Below are 6000 nucleotides of genomic sequence, written 5' to 3'. Positions count from 1 at the left end.
CCCCCCCCCCCCCCCCCCCCCCCCCCCCCCCCCCCCCCCCACTGAGCGACTTTTCGGCCGGCGCGGTTTTCAAATTTTCGGGAGCAAAAAAAAAAAAAGTTGGGCCCCCTCCCCTAAGAAATCCTGGATCCGCGCCTGGCATATCGACTTGGTTTCTAACCAGGGAGCTCCCGGTTACGAGCTGCTCTGCTCTACCACTGGGCTATAGCGCCTCCCTCCTTTTAAAAAGATCTTTTAAAATTTGCCGGTTTTTTTTTTTTTTAGAATAAGAATCAAAACATGTTTGGTATGTTTTTTTGTATCTGTGCATTGAGATTTCAAAATTTCACTTTCGCCACGTAATTATACAAATCTACGAATAAATGATTCGAATGTTAGAGCAGAAATCAATGTTTTTATTTGTGTCGAATGATTAATTATCATCATGAACTGATTAATGTTTTGTATTGCATTCCAATTGCTGCTCAACTTTATCACCATCAGGCTACGCTTTTTGTTTACATCTTCATGACAAACATGTTTTATAATCTCGATATAGTTCCCGGACTCTTTTGTCTATTTATTCCACTTTTAAAAAGAGCTATGGAATTATTATGATTTAAAACGCCTTTTGGACGGGCAATTTTCGAAGGCAAATCTCGGGCGTGAAATCCTGCCACGGCATTTTATGTTTTTTTTTCCCTGAGGCCACTTAACAAAATATTCATGTTTAGCGTCCCGGCTGCTTCTTTTGGGGGCCGCCTCCTATTTTTTATTTTTGGGGAAAATTGTTTTAATTTTTAATTTTTTTTAAATTTTTTTAAAAATAATTTTTGAAAAAACAAACATGAAAAACAATACTAAAATGTATCTATTACTGATTTTTTTTTTAAAGTTAAAAGATGTCGGCGGCCATCTTGAAAACTAGCCCGACTGTCAGGAAAATATACCGAGCGGCCATTTTGAGCGGCCATTTTGAAAGAAAAAAAAAAGAAAAGAGAGGGCCTCTCCTTCCTAGTTTTCGAAAAAAAACAGGACACTAATAAAACATTTTTTTATTTGGCCTTAGAGCGAACTTTTCTTTTGTATTCGCTCCGTAAAACTCTACTTTATCAAACAGCGAGGTGAAATGAAAAGAGCGTCATCTTGAGTAAATCGTTTGTTTGATGTTATCCTTCTTATCCCTAATAAGCAAACCTTCAATTTATTAGAACCAAGTCTTGGGAGGAGAAGAAAAAGGATTTGACTGACAAAATATAAATTCTTCCAAGCTCAGGCTGTGGCGATGTGCAACGCGTAGCGTGAATATGAATGACGGAGAGAAAGATAATTCCTTTGTCCATTATACGATGCTAGAATCATATCGCGATGTGGGAATTATACAAATATGTTGATAATCATTCAAATTACAAACATACACAAGCGACCCAAACAGTAATCAATTTGCCGACTATAACCGCATACATGTAGTCATTCACATCATTCGTCTTTTATTTTTTGTTGTTGGGACAATTAAGCTCGCAATTAAACAACCATTAATCGTACATAGTCATCTTTATTTCACATTTCATACAGTCGTCACAAAAATTAAAAGGAGGCGTATTAAACCCGACAAAAATAAATCATAATGTATTCTGATCAAGATGAACGAGTGTGTTGATTGCCCCCCAAAACAAAGACGATCCCACCAGAGAAGTTCATGCTGTGCTGTAGTAATGTACATCGCAAAGCTTCGCCACAATGATTGGAAAGGTAATACCCCGCCCGTTACGACGCAAAACGGCGCGAGAAGAATAGATCGCGACGCGAGAAGAATACATCAATTTGCACAAACAATGGAAAGTTTATCAGAACGAAAACCGGAGGAGGGGAAGACAGGCTTTGCCGAGAAATACTTTCTGTATATCAAGTTTAAGCTGTACCGCGCATCACGAGCGAGAACAATGACGGGAAAGATAATCTTCCATCGCCTGGTGGGGCGCAAAAGGGCGCAAGAAGAATAGAGCGGGTTTATACTAACAATAGACGGTTCTTTTCATATGCAAGAATCAGGTGAGGGTGACTATTGCGCCCCTTCGCGCCCCTTTGCGCCTCAATGCGTCTCTTGGGACGCGACTGTTCTATTCATCGCGCCCCGACGCGTCCGGGCACAGTCGCAACTTTGGAAGGCTCCCTTATAAGCTTTGTAATTGTCCCATCTTAGCTTACATAACAATACAAGTAACCTGCTTACATCTCTTTCTCTATGTCTCTGCAAGTCTCTGTCTCGCTCTCTGTCTGTCTGTATGTCTGACTATCTCTCTCTCCCTCTCTTTCTCTTTCTCTCTCTCTTACTCGCTCTCTCTAAACTCTCTCTCTAACTCTCTCTCTCTCTCTCTCTTGTCCACCATTCGTCCACATCCCATTAACCCCTATTTTTCACATGGGCGATTAACAGTTCGCATTACGATCGATTTCCATTCACAGTCTAGTAACTGTCTCACCTCCCTTATTCATGCAACAAAAGCCCATCATTAGGACCTCATATCGGATTCCAACACTGAAGTCACGCCCCATGAATAATTAATTACACTATTAATCGGCAATCAACGTCCATCCGCGCATGAAGCTGTGCACCTGTATAAGTAAGAACACTTTCTAATCATGTTCATGACAAGCTTGAATTCGATGAATAGTTTTTTTAATTAGACCAAAGATTGATTATCATTATACTTTAATGTTTCTTTTTTTCCTAGAATTTAATGTAACATTGGAACGGTTTTTGATAATTTTTATTAGCATGTTGTATTTCCCCTTTTTATTCGTTTTGTTTTCTTCATTTCGTTCAAAATTGTCATGAATAGTTGGGCTTCAATCATTATGATATGAAATGAAAATACAATCTGCCTTTCACCACCTCAGTTCCATCTCCCCCTCTAGGCCTATCTCCCTGCCTGCCCTACCCTATCTCCCCCTCTCTCTCTCTCTCTCTCTCTCTATCTCTCTCTCTCTCCCTGTCACAATAACCATCACTCCATCCCTCCATGCCTTCGCCGCTTCTCCTCTTTAATGGGTCATTTTTTTCACCCAAAATCCTTACACATTGGGTCCCATTTTTAACAAAAATAGCCCTAAACATAGGTCCTTTTTTTCCAAAATTTCCAAAATTGTGAAAAATCCCCAATGACCCCTAAAAATGGGTAGTGGTTTCGATGCTTGAGCGGCACACCCCCGTCCAAGCCAAATCTGAGTATCCCCCCCCCCCCCCGGGCCTACCCCTCCCTCTCTATCATAGATCACGCTTACTCTCTATCTCCCTCTCTTCCCATTCCATCTCTCTCTCCCCTCCCCTCGCTCTCCTTCCCCCATCTACCCCCTCTCTCTTCCTCTCCCTTCCTCCTCTTTATGTTCAATCTCTTCTAAGAACAACCCATTCTGTAGTCCTCTGCACCTGTGACAATACTAAGCTTGATTATCTATCTCTCATTCCGATCGCTCATGCTTCATCCTGATGTTGATGCGCAATGACATTTTGATTACATATCCAAATGACAACTTATGATTGCTTTTCTCATGATCTATTTCCAATCCATGCAGGCAGGCCGCTGAATACATAATACCAGGTTATATTTTCAGTCGCAGGAATCATTAATTCTCGTTTAATACGTGAATACTGTAGACGTGGGCCCATCTTACAAAGTGTTGATATTAATCTTAACTTATTGCGATTGATTGGAGGACTTGCGATTTATTTGGATCAAATCTGCCTAAGACGGGACCCAGAATGCTATATCACTGCTTATATTTACATGTTTCATTACAAAAAATAATAATACCCCCTCCCACATTCATAATATAGGCGTGTTATTTCTGTAACGGGCAACATTTAGCGTATAACTTATAGGCCCGAATTCACAAAGGAGGTTTGTCGACAAACCTTGATTTTCGTACGTCATATGACGCGTTTTACGCGTTTATTACAAACCTGGTTTGTAAAGAACAAAAGGAGGTTTGGCGAAACAAAAGGAGGTTTGAGCTCAAACCTTGCTTTGTGAATTCGGGCCACAGGGTGCGTTAATTTAATTTTAGCACTAAAAAACTATCTCGTAAATATTTAATTGAAAAATAAGAATTACCTGATAATCTTTTCTCAGGATGTATTCACAAAAACGGACCTAAAGGATTTTTGGCGTATCACTGATTTTTTAGAGTATTTTTAGCATCCTGCTTAGATTAAGTACTTGTAAGCTTTTTTGTTTGTTTTAGGGATTCACTTAAAAGTAACACTGTACACAAAATCGAAAAACGTAGCAGAAAAATTATGATAATACCAATATGATAATGATAATAATAATAGTGATCGGATACAAAATCGGATACATTGAGTAATAGAGAGAAATAGAGTGAGAGAGAAAGAGAGAGAGAGAACGAGAGAGGTAGAGAGAGAGAGAGAGAGAGAGAGATAGAGAATGAGAGAGAGACAGAGAGAGAGAGAGACAGAGAGAGAGAGGGAGATAGAGAGAGCGATGCAAGGGACATGGAATCGAGTCCTATAATGAGTAACCATGAACTTGGTATTCGGCTATTTTTAAATTTTCGCCCTCTTGTGAAAAATATGTTTCTTTATTCCTTGGTCAAATACTGCATCTTTTGCACACAAAAAATCTCATTATTTGTGTGACATTTCTGTGCCGAATGATTGATGAATGCTGGGTAATGACGTTCCGAGCACGGTTAAAATGCCTCTCACTTTTGCAAAATTTTACAAAAGCGCTTCTGTACAAATACAATAATTACCATAAGAACGTAAATAGACCTGCGGCGTTGGAAAATTAACCAAATTAATATAGATGATTTAACAACAATCACTAAACGGTTGTTTCAAAGTGGAGTCCTTAACTTAATAAGCTATAGGAAATGCTCAGTCGTATAAAGGACACCCCATTACATAGGAGGGGGGGGGGGGGGCATTCATCACAAATAATCCTATATATACCGCCATGGATCATTCTAATTCTAATTCTACATTAACAAGACTTTCGAATTGCACTGAAATTTCTTAAAATTCAATGACTACGTCATGAAAAAGTATGAACTTCAAACTTATCTCTTCTGCATTCTGATTTTGGAGGGGAGAGGGAGGGAGGGCATCTCGTAATCTTCATGTAGGAGGTTTTAAAAACAATGGGAGTTGGCAAAAAAATCCACCATACAGTTGTTTTTTAGGAACAGATTTCACTTACTGTCTGGATTTTTCATTGTTTATCTTCATTAAACAAATAAACCCACATTAATGACTTTCTGTTGATGAAAGCTTTAACTAAAATAATGTGACCTGAGGGAAATCATCAAGGAAATGGACCTTAATGTATGATTTTTGTAATTTCTTTTCATTGTTTTAATTTGTATTTCCATCACTCACAGGTGCTACAAATAAATATTTGATAAACATTCAACAAAGATTAAAGATTAATCAAAGGGCCTACACCTCTACTGCATTGATAGTACCATCAGAGAATTGTTTGACTTAGTCTGATGATCTTCGTAACGATGGCGTATCCGTAAAGCTCCGGCAACTGGGGGTGGAGGGGAGGGGTTCGAGGTCATGGATTTTTTTTTTTTTGGGGGGGGGGGGCGCACATGAAATCGATACAAGGACATTAAATTGACGAAATGGTGTGGATGATCTTCCGTTTCTCGCCTGCTTTCCTTTTTATTTTTTATCCCCTTTTCTTCAATATTTTCCCCAAATTGATAGGGCGGGGAGGCGAGGGCTTGCACCCTGCGCCCCCTGTATAGAGTTATGCTTTTGACTTTGCTAGACTAGACTGAGCTTGGCTTGGTCACCGCAGCGGTGGGCTAGCTTTCAGCCTTGCCAGCTAGGGTCACGCTCTCGCAACACGGTCACCCCATCAGAGCCCCGTGAATTCTTAACATGCTTGCGGTACAGAAGGGTCGAAAGACATCGAGCAGACTTGACAGACCTCAACGCGTTATTACAAACTAAAAGAACGAAAGAAAAATAGAAAGAAAGAGACGTCG

This window comes from Strongylocentrotus purpuratus, unplaced genomic scaffold (assembly GCF_000002235.5).
Source record: "Strongylocentrotus purpuratus isolate Spur 01 unplaced genomic scaffold, Spur_5.0 spur5_scaffold_20, whole genome shotgun sequence".
Lineage (NCBI taxonomy): Eukaryota > Metazoa > Echinodermata > Echinoidea > Camarodonta > Strongylocentrotidae > Strongylocentrotus > Strongylocentrotus purpuratus.
This window is presented reverse-complemented; position numbering follows the sequence as displayed.